Source organism: Chinchilla lanigera, unplaced genomic scaffold, assembly GCF_000276665.1.
Source record: "Chinchilla lanigera isolate Chin_1 unplaced genomic scaffold, ChiLan1.0 scaffold00052, whole genome shotgun sequence".
Lineage (NCBI taxonomy): Eukaryota > Metazoa > Chordata > Mammalia > Rodentia > Chinchillidae > Chinchilla > Chinchilla lanigera.
Genome location: NW_004955453.1, coordinates 7004508 through 7029512, shown reverse-complemented (window position 1 = coordinate 7029512; position 25005 = coordinate 7004508). Strand labels below are relative to the sequence as shown.

The 25005-nt window shown below is 41.9% G+C and overlaps 1 long non-coding RNA gene across 1 annotated transcript; it reads right to left on the bottom strand.

Annotated features, from left to right (window-relative positions):
* Window positions 1-12298: 12298 nt before the first annotated feature.
* LOC102009682 lies at window positions 12299-19825 on the bottom strand. The gene is made up of 3 exons (XR_001236192.1): window positions 19525-19825; window positions 17606-17701; window positions 12299-12564 (listed from the first exon to the last, which is right to left on the bottom strand). It is a non-coding gene; the product is annotated as an uncharacterized LOC102009682 (long non-coding RNA).
* Between the last annotated feature and the right edge of the window lie 5180 nt (window positions 19826-25005).

The window sequence follows — 25005 nt, the reverse complement described above, 5'->3', positions numbered from 1 at the left end:
CAGAGTTCAGCAAATGCTTGTTGATTTGTTTTGATATTGCTCAGAAGTTTACCTTTTGCAATGGAACTATAAGCAGGAAGTTAATTGATAGACGCATAATAGCACCCTCTCTGTCCAGCAATGCCTGCCTAGTTTTAGCTGGCATGCTTATGCATTCGTGCCGTGCTTTATGTAGGAATGTACGCTACTGACTCACGAACGCCTGGTGTCCAGTGACCTGGGCTTTACAGGTTGCTTGATTGGAGGTTGGGGTTGTTGTCTGTCCTCATGTCAAGCTGAGCTGACTGCCCATATGTGAGTAAATCTGAACGCAGGTAACTTTTGAATGAGTTCTGATCATTGCCCATTGTTATTTTTTTTCCATTTATGGTTTTAAAAATTTCAAGAAAAGCAATAAGTCATTCAATGGTATCTACGTACAAGCCTATTTTAGTACATTGGGTAATTAATTCTAGAGATTTCTATACTCTTTTGCAAGGGAAGGCGTTATTGTTAGTCTAGGTGGTCTAGGATCTATGGGTCATCTTTGGATGCTCTGGATCCTGATGTTTTCAGGCACTCTCTGTCATTTCTCAGTGTAACCACCATCTTTCTGGCTCTGAAATGTTCCTAACACACATCTTTTTGGGACATCCACTGCATTTGTTCTTCCCTTTAGTGCTGGGCATCAGTGTACAGAATCTTTCTGTCCTTTCCTATAAGAAGAACAGAGAAACAGAGTGCCCTTTTTAAAAAAAATTATGCTTTCATGTTTTAACTCACAAAGATATAGGAAAACTGCAGTTATGATATTCAAGATAAAAACAAGTAATTCAATTTCTTTCAGAGAGAGCAAGGGACGTGTTTGTTGTTAATGCGTTCATTATCAGTGTGATCAAAAGCAGGGCCTCCAGACAGCAGTTTCCACACTGTCCAGACACCTGTGGATCATTACCTGCCTCACTCATTATCTGGACATGTGGTGTGGAAGGTGGCTTGCAGGCTGGGGGACCCAGTGAAGCAGACCTGTCATTGTCGCTCAGCTTCACTGCCCATGAATGCACTTTGAGCACATGAACTGGACAGAGAGCTGTACGCGTTAAGCTTCTTGTGTGGAGGGGTGGCACTGAAGGGTGAGTAATTAAATGCAGAGGGAGGAGGTATCACACTGACTAGTTTATTCAGGTAGGTAGAGAAATTTGAAAGTTGTGTGGGTAGCCACACATGTTCATCCTTTCTACTTTGGTGATGTCAATAACACTTCAGGAGCAACTATCTCAGCTTGAACTTAAACTCTTCCAGTTTGGACTGAGACTGCTAAAACTGTGAGCAGAAATAAACCTCTCCTTCTTCAAGCTGCAGGTGTCTGGTGTTTTGTCCTAGAGAAGACACAGTGACTAGGACAAGACTCTCAGATACACTTTAACCTGGGCATGTGTCAGGTGCAGTGCGATTTGCAGAGGTAAAGCCCTTTTCCTTCCAGAGTATTTCCTTTCGGTGAGTAGCACATGAGTGAGAAGATCAGTTGAAGGCTGTCTGGCATCATTCTAGCTCTTCTACCCTGCCAGAGGGTGTTTCTGATCCCTCTTCTTATCCATGACTCCAAAATGTAAACACAAGGTCTGCTGCACTTGCACTGTTGTAGCAGTCAAGGCCAGTGCAGTTAGAAGCAGGGGTTTTATGCACTTAGAATATAGGACAACCCCATGCTGTTGTTTCTGTGATACCTGAGAGAACAAGATGGCAGACATGGCATTCTTCGCAGCACGGAGAATAGAATGTTTATATGACATCAAGAAAAATTGTATAGTTCTTAGGAATTAACCTAATCAAGGAAGTGAGGCCACTACAACAAAAACTACAGTGTTTTGAAAATGATCAAGGCAGATATCATAGAATGGAAAGATATCCCGTTTCTGCATAGGCAGAACTAATATTGTCAAAATGGCCCAATTACTAAAGCTGTATTGAGAATTCTACTATATCCGGTTTGGTTTGTACCCATGGTGAAATGGTCCTGCCATGGTCCCTTGGGATAAAGACTAGGGGGCATCTTAGCAAAAACAGAACCATTTCAAAAAAGAAATCAAAGTTTGTCTATATACCAATATCCCAGTTTTTAGACACATTTTGAGTAGCATATATTAAGTACATACATATCACTGTAAATTGTATAAGATACAGGATAGGGCCATATGTGACCCTACAACAATTGTATCCCACTATAGACTTGGGCCTGACATATGCGCAGAAAAAGAAGTTAGATTAGAAAAATTCATTGCAAAATCAAATAATAAATGCTGATGAGGTTATGGGGGAAAAGAACCCTTCTACACTGTTGGTAACAAAGTAAACTGGTACAACCACTATGGAAATCAGCATAGAGATTCCTCAAAAAACTAAAACTAGAAATTGCATTTAATCTAGTTATTCCCTTGCTAGGTAGGTTCCTGAAAGAATTTTTAAAAATCATATTATAGTGATATATGCATAATCATGTTTATAGCAGCACAACTCATAATAACTAAACCTTGCAAGTGGCCTATGTGTCCATTAACAAACGACTGAATAAAGAAAATGTGGCACTACTACAATGGAGTAGTACTCTGCCACAAAGAAGGATTAACGAGTCATCTGTAGGAAAGTGGATGAACCCCGAGACTGTGATGGTCAATGAACTAAATCAGACACACAACTTAAATATCATTTAGTTGTTCTTCTATGAGAGAAACCCAATGCATAAGTAAGTAAAGAGCAAAACAAAAGACAGATAATAAGAAACAGGAGAGACAGATCTTCTGCAAAGGGAAAGGAGACGAATAGGTGGAGAGTGGGGGAAGAAAGGGAATGAAAGAAAAGAATTAAGACACATTACTATGTAGATGTACCAGCGCCGTCTGAGGAATGTAATACAACCATGTACCAATAAAACTAAAATATTAACTAGAAAAAAGCAGATGCTTTAACATGTGAAATTTGTGTGCAATGTTGGAATTTCAGGCACAGTGGCAGGTGTTCATGCTGTTAGACTTTTTGCAAATCCCATCATGTAGACCCAGCTATAAATGAACCCAACCCCAATTCTCATCCATTAAGACTAATTGGAAGAAAAAAAAATTCTTGAGAGACATGGGGAGTCCAGGGCAGTATCTGGGGACCGAGTAACAAAATGTGGTACAAGGCCAGGACAGGACATCTCCATTGGGCAGAGAGACATCAGGTGTTGGCACAGACGCAGCCAGAAGCGTTTACGATAGCAGCAACCACAGCCTGCGGTGGTGGCTTGTGGTGGTGGTGGGCTCCCTCGTGGCTTTGGCACGCGGCCTTCAGCTAGTATGTGCAGGAGGTGACATCCTCTGGATGGTGTCCAACTCTTCCTGCTTCTGTGGCCTCAGAGCTCAGCCAGGGTGGAGAGTTGAATGGAAAGGCTCCTTACACCACAGGGCAGTGAGTGTGCTGTTTGTGGTCACACCAGGCCCTCCTGAGGACTCCCAGGATAAAGACTGATGGGTTGGATGGGCTTTGAACAGGGGAGAGAAGCCACCAGTACCTAATGATGGGCAAGTCAGTTTATCAACACACCAGGCAACACGTGAACACACCACCTTCTTTCCCCCCAATAATGTGAGAAAAGTTGCATATCCAGCTCATCACACTTTCCCTGTCTCACTACCCCAGTCTTTTGCCAATTGGGGGCCATGTTCTGTCTGTCCAAAGCATTGCAAGAGGTGTGTAACTGGTCCCTATTTTGGGCCTCACCGCCAAAGTCTTTGTGTGTTGTCAGTTACCTTTCAGAAACATGAATCACAGTTCCCACCCACCTCCAAACCTCCAAGTTTCTTCAGCATTGGTATCCAAAGATCCTATACTTTGACTCTACCTGTCTTTCTGGTGTGGCTCTGACTCCCCACAGCCTTCACGTTCATCCAAGGCCTACTTTTCAAAGGCTCACTCAGCAGTCAGTGGCGCTGCCTGACTTCCCCTCACATGTTCCTGCCTCCGATGTTCCTCCCTGGAAAGGCCTTTCTAGGGCAGTACTGTCGTAGTCTTCCCAACTCTTCTTCTTATGCAAATGTACAGATTGGCTGTGTTTTCTCTAGAATGCTTAGAAAGGGTTATTACAGTGCCTGTTTTTCTTTTATTTCTTTTTCTTGAGACAGGGTCTCACCATGTAGTGCAGACTGGCCCTGAACCTGAGATGATTTTCCTGCCTCAGCCTCTCAAGTGCTGGGATTACATGTGTATGCCACCATGCCCAGCCTTGACACACATTTCTTACCAGGCCAAGAGTTTGTCCATCTTGCTGTGTTCTCACAGTGCTTGCAGAGCCATTTATTTCTTCCTTAGAGGGAGATCATTCAATGACTATTTATTAAATTGAATATCTCGTTTTCCCCCAAGTTTATATGATGGAGAATTATAATTTTTTTATTTTAAAGAAAATAGTACAAAAAAAAGAACAATAGAAAAATACAAATAAAGCAACACAAGGACATTAGAGATGATAGGGGTTTTCAAAACAAATGATAGGGATTAACAGTGATTGTTATAGTACATTTTGTTATCTTCAATGAAGTTGCTCAGATTACCAGATGTAAGAATAGAAGACTGATCAAATCATTAAAGGAAATAAGAAAATAATAATTTAGAAGAACATTAGAGACCATACATAGTTTCTCTAGACAGGATTATAGGAAGTCAGCAATGGTTGTTATACTGCAAATTGTTGTCGTCACATAAATTGCTCAGATTACCAGGTATAAGCATGCAAAATTGGTCAAAATATTAAAAAATACTTTTAATCATTACCTGTTCCCCTCAACAAACCATTAGACAGCAGCAGTACAGTTATGCCTTTATATATATATATAAATATATATAAATATAAATATATATATATATATATATATATATATATATATTTATATATATATGAGGAGCATTAGTACTTTCTTTTTCTTCTTTCCTTCATCCCAGTTGTCCCTTTCTTTGAGCAATTTCTTTCCCTTTCTTATTATCTATTGTACATTTTGGGTTTTATTTACTCGTTCATGTTCTTACACCAGGGAGACTATGTGATATTTACATGTGTGGGTCTGATTTATTTCACTTATGAATATGGTCTCTAGTTGCATCCTTTTACCTATAAAAGCCTCGAGTTTATCTTTTTTATAGCTGAGCAGTACTCCATTGTATAGAAATACCACATCTTTTTTATGCATTCTTCAGTTGATGGGCATTTGGGTTGTTTCCAAGATTTAGCTATGACAAATTATGCTGCTATAAACATGGGTGCACATATATCACTGTGGTATGACCTTTTTAATTATGGAAAAATACCCATAAGGGGAACAGCTGGGTTAAGTGGGACTTCTAATCCTAGTTTTGTGAGGAATCTCCAAACTGATTTCCACAGAGGTTTCACCAATCAACACTCCCGCCAGCAGTGCAGAAGTGTTCCTTTTTCCCCACAGCCTCTCCAGCATGTCATTGGTTGATTTCTTGACGATAGCCATTTTTTGTGGGGTGAGATGAAATCTCATTGTTGTTTTAATTTGCATTTCTCAAATGACTAATGATGTTGAATATTTTTTCATAGATTTATTAGCCGTTAGTATTTCTTCATCTGAGAAGTGTGTGTTCATCTTGGATGCCCATTTTTGGATTGGGTCTTGAATTTTGGGGCCTGATTTTTTTTAATTCTTTATATGTTTTAGATAGGAGTCCTTTGTCTGAGGGGCAGTTGGCTAAAATTTTTTCACAATTTGTGGGTTTTCTTTTTACTCTGTTGGTGATAGGAAGAACCAACATTTTTTTTTTTTTTTTTTTTTTTTTTTTTTCCGTTTTTCTCCGGTACCGGGAACCGAACTCACGACCTTGCGCTTGCCAGGCAGGCGCTTTGCCGCTGAGCTAAATCCCCAGCCCCAGAACCAACATTTTGAAAATGGCCATAATCCCAAAATTGTTGTACAGATTCAATGCAATCCCCATTAAAATTCCATCAGCATACCTCACAGATCTAGAGAAAACATTCCTAAAATTCATCTGGAACCAGAAGAGGCCTAGAACAGCAACAGCAATCCTGGGAAACAAAGGAAAGACAGGAGGCATTACAATTCCTGACTTGAAATTATACTACAAAGCTACTGTGATAAAATCAACATGGTACTGGCAAAAAGCAGACCTGAAGATCAATGGAACAGACTAGAAGATGCAGACAAAGCTACAAACACACTCAGCCACCTTATTGTTGACAAAAGGGCTGAACATGTTCACTGGAAGAAAGATAGCCTCTTTAATAAATGATGCTGAAGAAACTGGCTTTCCACATGCTGAAGACTAAAACTAGACCCATGTCTATCATCATGCACTAAACTAAAGTCAGAATGGATTAAAGATCTGAATATCAAAACAGAAACACTAAATCTACTGGAAGAGAAAGTAGGTAAAACTCTTAAAGACATAGGGGTAGGCAGAAAGTTCATGAACAAAAACCAAATTGCATGGGAAATACTTGAAAGAATCAACAACTGGGATCTCATCTTATTGAAAAGTTTCTGCACATCACATGATGGAGAATTATTAAGAAACATTAAAGCAGAAGTCTACCGGCCCATAAAGACAGACAAGTCTCCGAGATTACAGAGTTGGGAAGAAACGTACATCAGTTGCCTACATGGATGAAAGGCTCTGTCATTGTGTGCTTTCCAATTTAATTGTACTGTCTTCCTCTGAAAGGGGAAAATCTACAAAAGATTTAAAGAAAATTATTATATTCCAAAGTTTGGGACACAGAGTTAGAAATGAACTATTTTCCATAGAGGTCATCCTAAAAACATAAGCACTGAAGACAGGCAAGTCTAGGCAGGATTCGGCATGGTGCTAATGCACGGTGTTATCTTTCTGTTTTGAAAAGTTCACGGTTGCATCCTCAAGGTTGTCTAGAAGACTTTTTTTTTTTTGGTACCAGGATTCGAATGCAGACCTCATGTTTGCCAGGCAGGTGCTGTGCCACTGAGCTGTATCCCAGGCTAGAGGGCTTCTTTTACAGTAGCTAAAAAAATTTCGCAAGGAAAGGGCAGGGTTGATGATTGTTAGGCCTCATGTCTAGATGTCCTCCCAAAGCCTCATCTGCTCATTGGCACTGCTGCTAGGTGGCCACAGGCCTCTGTTCTTGGGAAAAAGATACAGGGAAATTTCCTCTGACCTCGTCCCCAGCTCCCCGGTCTGCTGGGTCTCCTGGGACTTATCTCCTCAGCCTGGGACTCTGCGACAGTATTCTGGGCTCCAAGCTCTTCTGCCTTGCTGCATCCCATCTTCCTATCTGAGCACTTTCCTGTCCGGTAGCCAGCAGCCAGCACCAGGTGTGGGACAGCTCATCTCCTAGAGATGTCCACAGCCTGCGCTCACTCAGAACAGGACTGGGTCCCACATACTCTCTGATGTACAAGATTATTTCCTTCCTGTATTTATTATTATTAAGTTTACTGGTACCATTTAGGTACACATAATGATCACATTCATCACGGGGAGTTTGTACTGTACATGACACATCTTGATTCCTCTTTTTTTCCTGTTCCCTTCCCCTCCCCTCAGCCCCTCTTCCCCTCCGTATTTATAAAGTTTTTTTTCCATTTTATCCTTTTTTCTCATTTGTTTTCTTTTCCCTTCCTTTCCTCCTCCCTCCTCCGTAGTTCCCCTTTCCTTTTCAATAATTTCTTCCTATTTCACAGTATCTGTTATTCATTTTGGTTCTTACGTACACTTTCAGTTTCTCACACTGGAGAGACAATGCAATACTTACACATTTGTCCAATTTATTTTTACCTAAGAATATGGTCTTGCTGGGTGTGGTAGCACGTGCTTGTAATCCCAGCACTTGAGAGGCTGAGACAGGAGGATCATTGTGAGTTTGAGGCCAGCCTGGGCTATAAAGTGAGTTCAAGGCCAGCCTGAACTACGTAGTGAGACCGTCTCAAAGACAAAAAAAAAAGAAAAAAAAAAAAAAAAAAAGAATATGGTCTTAAGGTCCATCTAGCTACAAATATCTCAGCTTTAAATTTCTTTATGGCTGCATAAAACTCCATTGTATAAAAAAACCCACCATCTTTTATTCATCAGCTGTTGCACATTTGGGCTGTTTCCAAGATATATCTATTACAAACTGTGCTGTTATAAACATGGATTCACATTTATTGCTATGGTATGATGCTTTTAATTCTTTTGGGAAGATACCAAGAAGAGGAATAGCTGGGTCAATTGGGACCCCTAGTCTTAGTTTTTTGAGGAGTCTCTACCCTGATTTCCACAGTGGCTGTACCAGTCTATACTCCCACCAATAGTGGAGAAGGGTTCCTTTTTCCCACTGTTGGCTGATTTCTTGATAGTAGCCATTTTTTCTGGAGATGGAATCTCAACATAGTTCTAATTTGCCTCTGTTGAATGACTAGTGATGTTGAACATTTTTTTCATATATTTATTTGCTATTTCTACTTCTTCATCTGAGAAGTGTGTATTCATCTCAGATGCCCATTTTTGGATTGGGTCTTTAAATGTGGGGGGACTGATTTTTTTCAATTCTTTACAGTTCTAGATATTAGTCCTTTGTCTGAGAAGCAACTGGCTACAATTTCTTCCCACACTGTGGCTTGTCCGTTCGCTATGCTGGTGATTTCTTTTGCTGTGCAAAAGCTTTTTAATAAGATGAGACTCCAGTTGTTGATTCTTTGTAGTATTTCCCTTGCAGTTGGGGTTTTGTTCATGAAGTCTTTGTCTACACCTATGTCTTCAAGAGGGCTACCTACTGTATCTTCCAGTCGATTTAGTGTTTCTGTTTTAATATTTAGATCTTTATCTATTTTGACTTTAGTTCAGTGCATGGTGATAGACATGGGTCTAGCTTTAGTTTTCCTTTCCATATTTGTGCCTTTTTCCTTGCAGCTTTTCTTTATCTCCTCCTGTTTTCCCAACAATTATTTTTAAGATTTTCTAATAAATACATATTTATCGCTGAAAATTGCTGTTTTTTCTTTAGTGTGACTGTATGCTTCTTAAAAGTCCTTTGGCAAATGGCAGTGGTGGCATAGCAGGATCCACACCTGAGGATAGAGCTCCCGCCTCTGCTGTCCACACACCCCAGGAGCCAAAGCACACACAATGCTTAAATGTCTGCTTCTAGTGCCTCTCTGAGTTAGAGTTTGAGCTAGAGGTTTGGGTTACCAGTGGTCAAAGTCTGCAGATACACTTTAAATTGTGTTATATTCACAATGAAACAATTCAAAGAAATTTTCAGAGTCCTATTCATTACCAAGCTATGGCGACAGAAGGGCACCATTTAATGGAGAGCTCTGTCTACTGGGGCATGGACTCATGGTTTGGAGGAAGGTTCTCAGTGCAGATCCTGTTTTGTTGGGGGTGTTTTTCTTCTGCTTTGTTTGTTCTTACCCTGCAAATTTAGACAGTTATGCACATTTCATCTTTACCACAATGTGTTGAGCTCTTCCATCTCGCTAACTACTCAGTACATTCCGCTAGCTTGTGCTAAGTGAGAAGGATTTGGTGAATGTGGGATGGGTCTCACTTCTCCAGGTTCACTTGCAACAGCCCTGAGCCTTACTGTTTATTTTGCAGGAAAATCACTGCTGCACTTATCTCAGTCAATCTAACCACATTAAAATGTTTTTTAAGATATAGGGTTTCTTTCTAATTCACTTCAGTCTTTACTAATGTAACTTCATGTGGCTTCTGTTTTTGCTCATTACTTTCCATTTTTCAGCTCTTGAGCTTAACAGGGTTTTGAGCTATCCTCTGCTCTACGTCCTTTTGCCAGTGTGGGGATCCATTCTTAAGATTCTATTTGGGTAGGATCTATATTTTTTTTGTATGTAAGAGAAAACTAGATTTTAGTTATCCCCTAATCACTTTGAAGATACCAGTGAAAGGCAAATTATATTTGACAGTTCAGATTATGAGTAGTTTTGGAGCCATTAAAAGTTTATAGCTGGAAGTGGTGGTGCACACCTGTAATCCTAGCACTCTGGAGGCTGAGATAGGAGGATTGCCATGAGTTCGAGGTCACCCTGGGCTACAAAAGTGAGTTCAAGGCCAGCCTGCAGTGCATTGGAAGATCCTGTCTCAAACAAGCAAACAAAGTTTTTAGAAGAGACTTCGCTGTATATTGGCCAATGTTCATGAGAGATTCTCAGATATAAAGGCAGGTCTGGGGCTGAGGCTGTTCCACAAAGCAGATCCTGCCATGAAGTAACTACAAGAGAGACATGTTGTGGGCAGAGAAGTGTATTTTAGGTCTAGTGTGGTGTCTGCCATAGCATTCCTACTAGACATGGGCTCGTCGCTTTTCTGAAAGCACACAGAATGGCTTCATAGCATCAAATCTTTGGCTTCGTGCTCCTTGTGGACTTCCAGTGTGTGTCCTTTCTGTTACTCGGTGCAGTGTGGACAGTGGTGCGGAAGGTTTCAGGATGAAGGTCATGTGGTGTCATGGCGTCACTGCAACCCCATGGCTGGCTGCAGTGTGAAGGTCAGCCAGCGCTGCTGTGTCCCAGTGTCCGCTGTGCCCACATGGTCTCCCATATGTTCCTGTCTGAGTCCTAATCCCTCCATATGTAAAGGGCCACCCTCATGAATTCATGCTAATGTAATTTCCAGGCTGGGGATATGGCTCAGCAGCATTGTGCCTGCCCGGCAAGTGCAAGGTCCTGAGTTCAATTCCCAGTACCAAAAAAACCCAAAAAACCAAAAACCATTTTATTGTAATATCCTCTTTAAAGATACTAGGTCCAAGTAGCAGTCACATTCTGAGACACTAGGAACTATGGCTCCAGTGTATGAACTGTTCCATACATAACAAGAGAATAACAAACATAACAAGAGAAAAATAAACAGATTTTACATGCTTTATCTTTCATTTATGTAATTTTGCTCATGCCTTATGTTCGGTCTCGCATGCACTTTGCTGCGTTGCTCCTAGGAACCATGACACATTTGTACTGATTTTCTTTTCCATAGCATATTCTCTTTTATGTAGCAAGAGGAACTGTGTCTTGGTGTCCCCAGTAGGTCCCAGGGCCATGCCTGGCAAATGCTAGATCATTAAAAGGCAGTGGTGTGCTGCCTTTGAACTCTGAGCATGCCTCCCTGGTGGCCAGCTGCACCAGCGGGTAAGGTTAGCTCTTGCTCCAAGGTCCCTCCTTGCCCTCATCTCACTGAGACCCAGTAACACTCAGAGGCACAGTAAACTGCTTTCCCTGATCCTTTACCCCCTGGTGTGGCCATATCTGACATCTCTTATAAACATACAATGTATCCACTCAGCCTCCGGAGTTCTTTTCTTCCCAGAGCCACATCAGCACTGAGTCATGATGCCCAGCAAACTCCACACTCCGTGTTTTCTTCCATGGATGGAGACAAGCTCTCATTTCCAGAGAGCAGGACAGGAAGGGCAAGAATCTAAAGCAAGTTTCTGCTGGGATCCTAGGAAAGGTGCACCATCCCGGAATTCTGCTGATCCATATTATCAGCTGGGAGAACCGGCTTGGTGAAGAAAGCTGTTTTGGGGTGAAATGGATGAGCTTGGCCTCCTCTCCTGACTCCTCCCTTCTGGCTGAGGAGAGTTCCCATGGCAGGAGGCAGTTCTGTGGGTGGGTACAGAGTGGGATGGGGAGATCAGTCAGCTGGGTTCTCAAGGATGACTCTAGAGGCTGAGGAACTCACAGGACTCTGGGAGCCTGAGGACAGGAAAGGCTTGGGCACATGGATCTGAGAAAGAAAATGGAGAGAGAGACAGTTTGGTGTCCAAACCGTATTGTCACTTTGAGTCCAGGAGGCTCAACTCCCCCTCCCCCCCAAAGCTCCATCTCCTGACTCCCATTATGGAAGGACAGCTTGCTCTCCCTGGGCTTCTCTTTGGGAATCTTATCATGGTTCTTACTGAATAATTCCTTCCTTTGTTAATGTCCTTCCATCGGGCCAGTTCAATCTTATGGCCAACTTGGGGGCTCATCAAATATTTCTTTTTTGGAAAGATTCTGTAAAGTAGGAGATCTGGTGAACATTTTGATGTTTGGAATTGGTGTGCCAAGGTTGAGGATGTGCACCTCCACACTCCCTCCTTAATAAAAACACAACTTCTTAATTATCTCCTCCTCTGTCTATGCCTTCTGCACACAATTTGTTTTTTTTTTTTTCAATTGTTTCTTCACTTTAGACGTATAGTATTGGATTTATCTGTTCAGAAAGAACTTGTTTTTTTCCCATGGACACATTAGACTAGACAAAATAAGAGACTGGTTCTTGAGGCTGAGTTAGTATGATTTATTAAGACAACAGTTGTTCTGTATACAAACATGCCAGTGAAATGGTAAAAATAGGAAGTAATGACAAAGAGGCATTTTAAGAAAGTATCACATGAAGTATCTTGACTGCGTTTCGTCAAATGCAAATGGACGGCAAAGGCTTCACATTTAGTACGTTGCTTGGCGATTATTAAGTGGTGGCAGGACCATGAAAACTGCAGAAATGTGAGATTCCCATGGGCTGGTAACAGGCTCAGGTCGTGCTTCTGATCTGCAAGCAGAGGAGCAGACTGAAAGAAGAAACTTACCTGTAGCAGTCACATGCTGCACCTGCTCAGGAACAGAGCTGGTTGGCCACCTAGCAGCAGCACTTCTTCTGGCAGCAGCACTTCTGCTGGCAGCAGCCCTTCCCACAGCCGCAGCCACAGGAGCCGCAGCCACAGGAGTTACAGCAGGTGCGGCGGCAGCAGACAACCACGGGGGTGCTGCAGCAGCCCCCACAGCAGCCACGGCAGCAGGGGCAGCAGTTAGAGCAGCAGCCAACCCGGTAGCATCTGCAGGTGGTGCAGCTGTTGCAGCCTCCACAGCTGCCACAGCCTCCACAGCTGCCACAGCTGCCACAGCCGCCACAGCTGCGACAGCCACCACAGCCTCCACAGCCACAGCAACCCATGGTGTTGGTAGAGAGGACACAGGTGAGGTGAGGAGAGAGCAGGAGAGCAGGAGTGTGATGCTTCCTCCTGCTGGAGGTTGCCCTTATATGCTGCTCCTCATGCCTTATTTTTAGTCCTGTTGCCATGGAAGGATCTCACAAGACTTTCTGTTTACTTCCTTCTCAAGGACCTTAGCATAATAGAATAGCTGTGTCTAGCACTACAGTCTATTAGAAAACCCTGGAGTTTTCTTTTATGAATGAGATAATTATGTGCTGCTTCTTTAGTCCAGGAGTGGAAAAAAGATGGCTACAGAAAACATAGCTTCAGAATAGACTCTGTGTCTCACACATAAGCTGTGGTAGATGAGTCAGGAGGGTCCCACACACACGGCTGAACTTCTTAGGGTGCTGAGCAAACAGAATGTTGAGCAAGAAGAACTCCTCCTGGTTTCAACAACAGAACTTATCAAAGAGACATTAGCTGCAAACAAAGGGACACCTACCTTTGAGGAGTGTAATGGTGGATACATTGTATCAACTTGAAAAATTTAGAAGCTTAACTCAGTGACTTAGCAATTCTACATCCTAGGATGTAGGAGACATGCCCTAGGGTAGCTGTTTACACCCTAGGATGTTGTGATGGTTGATTCATTGTGTCAATTTCAGAAGTTTAGAAGCTTAATTAAACAACTCAGCAGGGGGCCAGGGTCCTTATTTTGTAAACATCCTCACCCTGTGCAACAGAAGGGTATAGAGATGGTGTGAACACTACACTCACTCTAGGGCGGCTAGCCTGCTTATAATATAAGGGATCAAAAGAGGCTTGCTCTCTCCTTTTTTTGCTCTTGTTGCTTTTGCTGTCTTCCATCATGATGAACTGTTGCCACTGTTCCATACCACCTTGCCTTGGAGCCAGCTGATTATGGACTGAAACCTGTCCAAACTGTGAACTAAATAAACCTTTCCTATTTTAATTTTGGGCATAGGGCATTTTGTCTCAGCAGCGAGAGAAAAGTAACTAAGACAAGGAGAGAGTCATCCCATGAAGCCAGCTCACCTCTGACCACTGAGAGCACATGGACGTCTTCTGGGACTGTCTTAGTTCCTAAGTTATCCTGGCAGCCTTGTATTCTGAGGACCATCAGACAAAAACATTACCTGATGGACTCAGCATTGCCCCACAGCCTGGTGGGGCTGGAAATGGAGCCTAAAAAGTAGAGCCAGTGGAATATTTTGGGTCACCATTCTATGGTACATGGGTGAGCTGAAAGTTGGGGCCTGGCTACAGTAAACCTAAGAGAGCCTGAGAAGAGACTGGACCCCAGATGGAAGTTCTCTGACTTTATTTTCCCAATTATGTGGCAGATAAAGAACAAATGGGAACCTCACTCTGGCTGATGCCTTAGGAGTAGGCATAACAATATATTTTTAGCACCTAACATCATATAATTATTTTATTGTGACTTTAAATGATCAATCACTTCTCCTGGTGAATTAAGAACCTCAGAGAGCTAGAAAGATTAAATACAGACATAACACAGTTAGGAGTCCTGTACTGTTCCTTTTGATTCTGGTTTTCCACTAATTCTTTAGGGAGGGTTTTTTCCTCACTTAGGGATCTGTGTGGAATCTCTACAGAGAGAAAACCGTGCTTTGCCTGGCCCACAGGGACTAAGAGGTTCAAATGAAAACAGATCTCTTGCCTGGCATAAGTTCCTATTCCTATGTATTTCCAAATGGATTATTCTTGAATACTTTAGGCATTTGTGTAATTCCAAACACACTATCAGGTCCTTATAGTGTGCCAGGCTCTCTTCTAAGCTCTGGAGGGAGAAAACATATACACATTTGATTTCCCCTGGATGCAACCTTGTCAGAAGCCTGTCTATTCTAAGTACAGATTGAAGAGAGGAGTAAAAGTTAAACAGCAAGGACAGCCAGTCAAGCTGCCAACAAGGAAGGGTGTGAGGGCCTCGTGAGTCTCTGATGGGAACTGCAGGAAACAACAAGGAACTGGCTGCATCACCAGGGTTTGGGCACCTGGGACCGGGTATATGAAGGAGCCCCCGGCAGGAGGCGGCATCAGACTCTCTCTGCTCTCCTGAGTCCTCTCTCCTCACCTCACCTGCGTCCTCTCTACTGACACCATGGGCTGCTGTGGTTGTGGAGGTTGTGGCTGTGGCAGCTGTGGCAGTTGTGGCGGCTGTGGCAGCTGTGGAGGCTGTGGCAGCTGTGGAGGCTGTGGAGGCTGTGGCAGCTGTGGAGGCTGTGGCGGCTGTGGAGGCTGTGGCAGCTGCTGCGGGTGCTGTGGCTGCTGCTGCTGCAAACCCATGGTCATCTGCTGCCCCTGCTCCTGCTGCCGCTCCTGCAGCTGTGGCTCCTGTGGCTGCGGCTGTGGGAAGGGCTGTTGCCAGCAGAAGTGCTGCTGCAAGAAGCAGTGCTGCTGCTAGGCAGCTACCCAGTCCTTGGGATGGCATAGCAGGTGACCATGAACTTGTCAGACTTCCACCCTCTCCTGTATGTGTGTTCTTCCATCCCTGGGCCTACTCTGTTCCTGTCTTTCTTTGGTGTTTCAAGTCTTTCCAGCATTTCCAAACTCTAGGGATCCTCTCACGGAAAAATTATGCTTGAGCCCAGTGCCTAGTGAATGTCAGAGCCTCTGACCTCCGCTCAGTGAGACCTCTGTCCTCGGTGCTGGGTGTCTGCTTCCGCTCCGCTCCCTCTGTTCTACTTTCCCTTCTCTGCATGCAGTGTCTCTTGTTTACCTGGGCTCTGACTTACATAATATTGTCCAAATTTCCTAATAAATAAAATAAAAGCCTATAAAAAGTACTTGTTTGTGTTCTTTGTGACCACACTCATCTTTGTCTTTTCTGAAACTTGAAAGATTTTTATTTTCAAATAAAGCCTTTGAGACACTTGCAATGGTGGCATCTCCAGAAGAGGGTCAGGCCTCTGGTGTCAAATCTTTCCCCTTGGTGGATCATTGTCTCATCTCTGAAGATCCTCTTCCCCCAACGCTCCCAGTGTATATTCCCCTCAGCCAATTTTGGTTAGTTTTTTATTGTTGTTGTTTTGGCCTTTTGAGAGAGGGTCTCATTCTGCAGTTCAGGCTGGCCCCAAACTCACTTTGTAGCCCAGGCTGGTCCAGAACTTGCAATGATTCTCTTGCCTCAGCCTCCCGAGTGCTGGGATTACAGGCGTGCACCACCATGCAGGCTTCTGTATTTTACTGATCTAATAGAATACAGCCCTTTAGTCATAGCTCAACACAACAAACATGGGCATTGCAATCAAGACCCCAATACAGAATTGAATGACATGATCAAGACTATTTGGGTTTCATTGAATTTTTATTACATAATTTATTCAATCAAGTGCAGGAATTAAAAATGTACTTAAAAGCCAGGCATAATGGCATGTGCCTATAATCCCAGCATGGTGAAAGGCTGAGGTAGGAGAATCACAAGTTTGAGTCCAGTCTTAAGTGAGGACATAGCAAGACCCAGTCTCAAAATAAAATAAAAAGGCTGGGGATGTAGCTCAGTGAAAAGGTCTTGGGGCCAATTCCCAGTACTGCCAGTGAATGAATGAATGCATTCGTGAATATACTTCTATAACTGGTCAGAACTGAGACTCTCTAATTGGGTAGACCATATCAATAAATCTGGCCTCATCGTATATGTTCCTTTCACAATGATCCCACACCCTTAAGATCCACTCCCATACATATTCTAATTTATATCCATAACAACGGAAAGCTCTTCCTGCCCTTCTTTTGCTGTGGAGTGCACCTACCTCCTCAGGGCCTCCTCTTTATAGCTCATCAGCAGAGCATGCTGGGACCTGAGTGTAGTTGTAGGTCTCCAGCACAGAGAGGAGGTCTGGGTAATCCATGGTGCTTTAAACAGCAAAGGTTAGGGTGGAGGTGGGAACTAGGTTTTCTTCAAGCAAAGGAGGGCTCACTTCCTTAGGTAGCAGTGAGAGAAAAGGAGAAGGATAAGGGAGGAGGAGGAGGAGGAAAGGAAAGAGGAGGGAGAAGAAGAGGCATTCACTTGCAGCATGTTGGTTTGGAGATGTCTACTAGACATCCAAATGGGCATGCTGAGTGGGCAGATGAAGTTCAGAGTAGAAATCGAAGCTCGAACTCTCATTTTTGAGACATCTGTGGGCAAACATAGAGACTGCAAGAAATCATCAAACGGTGCAGAGAGAAAGCAGCTTCAAGGACTTGGCCTTAATGCTGCGCAAGGTTAAAGCTTTGAGAGGAGAGGACAACCAGGGAGACGGAAAAGAGCAGCTGGTGCAGTAGGAGGGAAATCAAGAGTGCTTGATGCCCTCGAAGTCAATGGCCGACGCCTCTAGGCACAGTGCAATCACAGTGACAGTGCTACAGGAGGGAAGGAAGATGAGTACTGATGGCTGGCTGTGGGATCAGGCAGGGGACCTCGAGATGACAGCTACGGGCAGAAGACTGAGAACAACAGACAGATAGGAATGGTGCAACGAAGGAATTGGAGATAAGATACATATAACTTTTCAGAAAATTTTTGCATTCAAAGAAAGAAATGACTTCACCTCAAACACAATGTTAAGCAAAGCAATCTGTAACTGAATGCCTACTAGATGCATATGTAGTTTTTAAAGGTAAGATTACCTATGTGCTCAGGAAAGAGCAAGCAAGAGGTTTCCAGGTACTGGTAATGTTCTCTTTACTGGGTGGTGAGCGGTCGGGTATTTATTCTATAGTTACCTGTTGGAAAGATTTGTTATGTTATTCATGGAACAGTACATTTATGTTATGCATTCCTCTCCAAGTATTATAGTTCAAAGACTTACAAAGTTATGAGAGTCATAAGATGACCTGTGAAATGACAATAGATAATATGGCTACTGAGTCACAGACATTTAAGAAGGAATATTCCAAATTATATGTAGCCTAAATTAGACTTAGAACTACCCAAAGAGTGTACGTACTATGTCTGGTACATAGGTGAACATTTGTACCTTTCTATTTATTAGAAACAGAATTTTCAAATCATAAATAATTAAGGCTTAGGGCACAAAAAAGGACTCCAAAAGTATAACCCCTGAACTATCCTATCACACCTCAATATAATTAACACTTTATTAATTTTGTCTGGCTGGTGATCCAATTTCTCTGATTTTTCATAGCATTTTTAGCTTTATTGTATAAATCAGGATTCAAATAAGATTCACATATTGCCATTGATTGATAGATTTCTTAAAACACTACCTGTCTTTTCCCCCTTGAATTTTACTTGTTGAAAACAATGATAGAGTTTTCCAGACTCTGGTTTTTTGGTTCTATTTATGGATTCCATTTAATGAATTCTTCTGTCCTCTCTGTTTCCTGTAAACTCTTAGTTCACTTTGGGAATGATTTTACTATTTTAGTGATAAATGATTTGTTTGTCTTTATTCTTACCACTGTACTTTTCTAATCCCCCTCTCCTTTCTTGGAATGTTGTACAAATATTTTCCCATATTACATACCTCCTTCCTCTTTTCTTGGACAGAAATTGTGTAACCTACTTCTATTTTTGTAGTCTTGACCCTTGAAATGTTAACATCCTAGCCAAACAAAGCAGTGATATATCAAGGGTGGTAGTGATCAGAGTATTCTCGTCTGGATGCAGGGAGAATGGGGGAGAACTATCTGGAGAGAATTTAAAAACAGTAGTAAAACTAATGAAAAATCTCTCTGTACTTATTATTGGGACACACCAGCAATTCTAAAAACAATGTTGGAAAAAGATACTTCCCTGCCAGGTGGGATGCTTGTCCCTTCCTGCTTAGTATGCCACTTGTCTTTTTTTTTTTTTTTTGGTACTGGGAATTGAACTCAGGAACTTGCACTTGCCAGGCAGGTGCTTATGCCACTGAGCTATATCCCTGTCCCCTGTGCCACTTGTCTTAATCCTTTCCTTGTTACTGTAACAAAATCCCTGAGACCCGGGAGTGTACAAAAAGTTTATTTGGCTCATGGTTCCGGGGCCAGAATGTCTAAGAGCATGGTACTGGCATCTGTGTTGATCTGTTGTCCTGCTGTACGACAACAAGCTGGAGACATCTCACGGCAAGATGGGGCAAGCATGCTGACTTGCTTCTCTCTCCATTTTCTTTTAAAATCATTAATGCCATCATGGTGGCTCCACCTTGTGACCTCATCTCATTCTAGTTTCCTTCCAAGGTGTCCACCTCCAAATACCATCAACATCCGAACTTGGGGATTAAGTTCCTAGCACTGGAAATTTGAAGGACATGCTCAAACCATAGCATTACCCTAACAGTGTCGAATCAACATTTCTTACTTTCTCCAGAACAGCACAAAAATCCTTGGTTTTAAGTCTTCTACTGGCTAAAATTACATGTAGACTAAATTTGAACAGCGCAAAGATCCTTAGCTTTAAATCTACTCGCTACTATTATTATCCCATATTTTATTATTATCTTTTAAAAGTCTCAACAAGATACAGAATATAAACATTGTGGTCTTCATGGTCACTGTTTAGATTTACCCCCATGTTGACTTTTTCTCACATGCTCTCTTACCTCACACACCTTTCCTTTAGGGCAGATTTCCTCCTTCCTTAAATGCGTCCTTATGAGAATTGCTCTTGTCAGGGTCTGTTGGTAGTGACACATACATATTCCATTCTGTCTGAGAATATTCTTGTTTTGCTCATGTTTCTAGTACGGTTTTGTCTCGTGCATAATTCCAGGCTGGCAGTTATTTCCTTTTCCTTTCCATCCAGAAAGACATTGTTTTTCTGGCATTCACTGTGCACTTTTGAGAAGTCCCTTGTCAAACTAATTGTCATTTCTCTTTGATGATATGCTTGATGACTTCATAGTCCTCTGGCTATTTTTAAGATTTCTTTTTATATTTCTTTTTCCTTTTCTTTTCCCCTTCTTTCCTCTTTCCTTTCTTCTTTCCTCCCTCCCTCTCTCCCTTCTTTCCTTCCTTTCTTCTGTCCTTCCTGGCTATACTCTGCAGTATCACTGCAGTGTGTTTACGTATACATTTCTTTTCTTGTACCCTTTTGAGATTGGTTAGACTTTCTAAATTTGTGAATTTATTTCTTTTGGAAAATTCTCAGTAATATTTCTTTTCTGTCTCTCTGTATTGTTTCTATTATCTTTTCAAGCAACTCCAAATAGGTATTTGCTTAACTTTATCACTTTATTTATTTATTTATTTATTTATTTATTTATTTGGTTTTTCTCCGGTACCGGGAACTGAACTCACGACCTTGCACTTGCCAGGCAGGTGCTTTTGCCGCTGAGCTAAATCCCCAGCCCCAACTTTATCACTTTAAATTCCATGTATGTTGATAAGTTTTCTATTTTAGTACTGCTCTGTACTATAATCTTCATGTATATCTAACTTGCTCTCAGTATGTTTATTAAACTTCTAATTCTGATTAATTCTATTTTTCCTAAAATTCATAATCACTTATAATGTATCACATTCTGCTTTTATATTGTTATTCTCATGCGTATAAACTTTTTATTTTGTTTCCTAATGCTGAAAATTCCTTTCCTCAAATCTCTGGCCTGACTATGCTAGTTATTATTTTAGCTAGCTTGTTCAAGATACCTTATGTTCTTGCATGATTTTGCATTTTTTTAAAATCAAAAGCTCATATTCGGTAGAATTTCATCTGTGGCAGTGTTTTAGTTCCTCTGTGGAGGGGCATACTGCCAGAGATCATCTGCCTTTGATACACCCAGGGACATTGCCAACTAGGGCCACCTACCACTACATTTTAAATATCTTAGAAAAAATACAGGCTGTAAGAATTGTGTTCCAGAATTATGTGAGTGCTGGCTTATGTAGACAAATTCTCAGGGCAAATTCCTCAAATACTACTCAGATTAATCTTCTTTGTTAGCCTCCCTCTCCCCAGTTTCATATTTCACTCTGATTCACCGTTCACAGAGGGTGCAGCTCTTCACAGCTGACACCAAGCCCACAACTCCAGGTCACAGGAGAACCAGCGGATGCTTTGGGCACAGGGTGGGCAGTGCTTTCTTGTCCATCTGCTTCCTTGTGCCTGCTGTGGCTTCTCAGGGTTTTTCTTAGTTTCTTCTCAATTCAGCCATTTATTATTCAATTATTTTTTACATCCACGAGATTGAGGAGTTTTATGGTATAAAATGTTTCCTGATATTTAGTTTGTTACTGCTCAGTGGAAGTAAGCCTTTCTTACTTTAATATTTAAAAAAAAATCTGTGTAAAAATATCTGTTGTCTTCACTGGCTAATTTTTCTTAATGTAATATTTTTAAAACCCTTACTGAAATTGGACTAAATTTCAGAGGACCCAGAAGGCCTCCTTTTTTGGGTTCAACCCCTCAGTCCCGACTCTCAGACTTCACTGCCTGAGGCCTCTCCATGTGAACGGAAAGGTAGGAAAACAAGGCAGGGCTGGAACTCACCCCTCTCAGTAGTTATTTTGATAAAGAAAACCTGGCTTTCAACTTGAGCTATTCTTGAGACAAGGCGCCAAAATGGTTTATGAAGTAGTGGAGCCTGAGGGTGACACACCACACGGTCCTGTGTGTGAGCTCATGGATGTGAAGTGAAAATGCACATAGGAACTGTCTTCACATGCGCTACACACTGAAAACCATCACCTGGGAGGGTGGGCAGTGAGAGGGCGGAGGCTGGGCCGTGCTAACGTGACACACTATAGCAGGGTAACCAGAGTCCGCAGGAATTATATGCTTCAAAATAGCTAGAGGAGAAAAGCTTGAAGGCTCTCTGTCTATAGAAATAAGACTATCAGAGGCCAATGAGATGGTAATTAGTCTGATCTGATCATTATACACTGCATACATATGTTCCATTACAACACTGTACGCCTTAAGCACAAATATTGTATGTCAATTAAAAAATAAAATAACATCAATTTTGATATAGGTGAGACTGTTTAAACCCCAACAAATCCCCACTGCATGCACTTACTATAATAACATCCTTGTTTTGCATTTGGTGAGGTAATCTTTCTGTACAGAGCCTCCCTTTCCTTGCTAAGTCCTTTGGAATTACAATGAAAAATCCATTTTCATGATTCTCAGTTTTATCTAATTAAAGGCAGACTAAAGTGCCCCCATCCTAGCTGGATAATCTAATGGAGGGTGCAATTAGGGGCCCTCAGCGGGTCCCAGAGCAGCTGAGTGCTGCGGCTACCTCAGCACAGGGAGGAAGGGTCATGCTCTTTCCCTGTGGGCACGTCAGGGATGGAGCAGAGCAGCAGCTGGCGTTTCTGCGAGCTCCAGGCACTCCTGTGCATGCAGCCTTCTCTTTTCCATGTCGGCTTCCAACCTCAGTAGCAAGAGTAGCTTTTTATATCTTATCCTTCAAGGCCCTCCAGCGAAGAGGAGAATGAGGGCAGCCAGAATAGCAAGTAGGTGCGAGGCCAGCATTGATGCCAATCTGGTCTGCTCCCCGTGGCACAGCTACCTCTGCCACCCGTGGGGTGGGACCGGCAGGGGGAAGGCATGGTGAGGTCTGAAAACTGGTCACCAGCATCGGCTGCTGTGCCAGGGCGTCAGTGGGGTGGTGTGACTTCATCTCCCCATAGCTCCACTTTTAAAAATTAACTTTCGTTTTAGATGTTGTGTAGTTATTGACCCACCACCTTCATACCCTCTTATACTCAGAGTTGTGAATTTACTTTATTTATTTTTGTAAATAAGATCCCCCCCCAAAAATGATCTGATGTCAGCAGGATATCACAATTTATTCTTATACCTCCAGCAAAGACAGTTCTTAGTTACTAGTCTGTGCACAACTAACCGTGTATTTAAAGATTATCACTAAACTCAGCTTTTTCTAAATGAAGTAAAAATGTTGTTTCTGATCTTTGCTCATAAGACTTTCTCAGTAATTTCTTAGTCACCTTCCCAGATGAGTCTTGAATCCTCCTTTTAAGATGACCCTCTTCCTTTTTAAGTTGGGAAATCCATATGCAGGCTGTGTTGTAACAATAGATTGAGAAATGCTTTAAAAAGGAGAGAGAACAGATGTCTCTCTCTCAGAATGTCTTAATGCAGCCTTCTTTGATAAATATCTGTGTCATATGAAAATGCTGACTGTACTTTCTATTTTTTAGATTATAACCTTTTAAAGTGTCATTTGACATCCTATTCACAGAATATCATAAAAGCAGAGTCAGTGATAAGTGAGATTACAAGTGTGACTTGGGATATTCATCAATATCCTTCCACAGTACAGGCTCTAAAAAGTCTAACTTAAGTATCCTTAATTAGATTCCTACTAAAAAATCAATTTTTAAGAAGCTTTCTCTTTAAATCAGGGATTTGTAACAGCACATTTTGTTTTTGGAGTCCAGGGAAATAGTTTGTAGGAAGAGGGTTTGTCTCACATTATGCCTGTGAATTGTGTGCTTTTTGCTTCTCCTGCTCTGATACCTAGTAGCTGGCTACACTGGTGTCTTCTTCAGGACCTTAAAATAATTTTCTTCTCTAAAGCCAAAGATGTAAGCATCGACTAGAAAACAGGACAGAAATACAAAGTAAAAATTTTAAAAAGTGTCTTAAATCTATAGTTCTCTTGGTTGGAAAGATAAAGACATTTGGAGTTTTTGAATTGTCAGGGTACACAGAACATAAAGCTTGGTTTATGTCCATCAATTTTATGATTTTCGCTAGGTTTTGATTGTTTGCTTGCTTGACGGATTAATTGTGGTACTGGGGACTAAACCCAGGGCCTTCAAACTCAGCTGTATCCCCAGCTCTTCTTTTTCAAAAAAATTTTATTCTGGGACAGGGTCATGATAAATCAGTAGATTGTCCAGGCTGGGTGCAGACTTGCAGTCTTCCTGATTCAGCTGCTCAGAGCGCTGGCGTTAGAGGTGTGCACACCATGCTCGTGTGACATCTCCCCTTCTTTGGATAAAAGGTCAAAATGTATTGATTCGCCCATAAAGAAGGCATTTACATCAGGTCGTGCAGAATATTTGGCAGCAAGGATAGATGGATGAATCATTTTTACCTCTAGTCCTTTCTGATCTAACTCAGAGAAAGTCACTCATCTGAAATGAAGACATAATGGATTTGAGTTCAAGTGAAGGAAATGTCTGGAGATGATTAATGGGAGTCCTTGTAAATGCTAAGTGCACCCTAACCATGCTGACTAATGTGTGTAGATGTCGTTTATTGAATTCAGAAAAGAGAGAGAGCCGTCTATGTATTGAGGATACCATGGACCAGAAACAGTGTTTTAGAGGCCAGCATTTAAGCTATGGAAGACCTCATGAAGTTGGTCCAACACAGTTTCACTTTCTCTCTCTCTCTGTCTCTCTCTCTCTGCTTGTGTCTCTGTCTGTCTCTCTGTCTCCACCTCCACCTCTATCTCTATCTGTCACTCTTTCTCTTTCTCTCTCTTTCTCTGTGTGTGTGTCTCTCTCTCTGCCTTTGTGTCTCTGTCTTCACCTCCACCTCTACTTCTACTCCATCTCTGTCTATCTCTTAGCAAACCTGGGGTTTGAACTCAAGGTCTTCACACTAAGCTACATCTTCAACCTTTTAAAAATTTTTGTTTTGAGACAGGGTCTTGCTAAGCCACTAAGTGATTCTGATCCTCCTGCTTCAGCCTCCCAGAGTGCTAGGTTATAGTGATGTCCTACCACATCTGCCTTCTAGTTTATTGATGAGAAAACTGAGATAGTAAGGAAAGGTTTACTTTAAGATAATCCAGGAATGGGGTGATGGATTTCCTGGGGTACTTTGGGGAATAAGATCTGCCCTACACTGGTCAGTGTTAAAGATGGGGGATAAGAACGTGGTGCTCTGTGATATTATTCTATTTTTTTATTCATTTGAAATTTTTAAAAGTCAGTGATAAGCATCAAGACTGAACCCCAGATTTTGCTGACTTCATCTTATTCTTTCTCCATCATATCACACAGAGCAATTTGCAAGCAAGACAGTAAATCTAGAATTTAATTTCCTTTAAAGTAACAGCTGACTTTTTTGTGATCTCAAAGAGTATTGAGTCCATGTG